The sequence below is a fragment of the Ursus americanus genome, chromosome 10 (assembly GCF_024610735.1).
Source record: "Ursus americanus isolate L20-20 chromosome 10, mUrsAme1.1.p, whole genome shotgun sequence".
In the NCBI taxonomy this organism is placed as follows: domain Eukaryota; kingdom Metazoa; phylum Chordata; class Mammalia; order Carnivora; family Ursidae; genus Ursus; species Ursus americanus.
This window is the reverse complement of record NC_142136.1, coordinates 48,215,086-48,216,087: the sequence shown is the minus strand read 5'-3', so window position 1 is coordinate 48,216,087 and position 1,002 is coordinate 48,215,086.

Genomic DNA, 1,002 nt, shown 5'->3' with positions numbered 1-1,002 from the left:
TTTCTTTCATCCGGTATCTAAGGAATCATGGATTTTCTGTTAAAGAAGCTATCTTAGAGCCTATCTTCCTTTTTTCCCCAATTTGTAAATATCTTCTGAACCATTCTGAAATGTAAGCATATCATGTCGGTTTGAATACTTCTAGTGATAAGAGTTCATTATTTCTAAGAAGAAAAGAGAAAATTTTGGTATAATAGTTATTATTATATATTACCTTTTAAAAGACTGAGATCTGTCTCTGACAGTATATATATCTTTAATACTAGTTTGGTCTATATGCCATCACAGAATATGTCACCATTTTCTTTAAGATGAACATCTTCAAATATTTAAGGAAAAGCATGAAGTTGTGACTAAGAGTTTCATAATTTAAATATACACAATTCTCTCCATTGGCAAAGTTCTAGAATAGACTATATGCAAATGGATTGTGATAAACTATGCTGGGCATCAGATCAGAGGACAGCATTGTGGATTACATGTACTTCACATCTACTTTATTTCTCTCTATTCCTCTAATAGAATGCTTTTTATCACTTATAATTAAATTTTAAAAAATTTTATATACCTTTATACTTTGCATATAGGTATGTAAAAACTGAGATTTATGTATTTTTAGAAATGGTTATATTTTCCTGAAATTGTACATTAAGGTGGCAATATTTTTCACAATAAGATTTGAAAAGTGAGGCCTTATGGAATACCCACGAGTTAGAGATATGTGGCAGAATGGGAGGTTAGAGATACTTAAAGCCTGAAAAGAATCCAACCCACTGTTAATGGCTCTGAGGATGGAGTGAAGAGACCACAAATAAGGAATGCAAGGACACAGGAGTTCCCATTCAAGATAGTTCCCATTCAAGGAGGCTCTTGAAATCCTCACCTCCCATGGACACACTGAATCTACAGCCTTGTGTAGGACAATTTCCTCTGAAAGAAATCCAGAAACTAGCTGAGCAACTCCTATACATCAGGTGAACCAGAAAAAAATAACACAGCAAA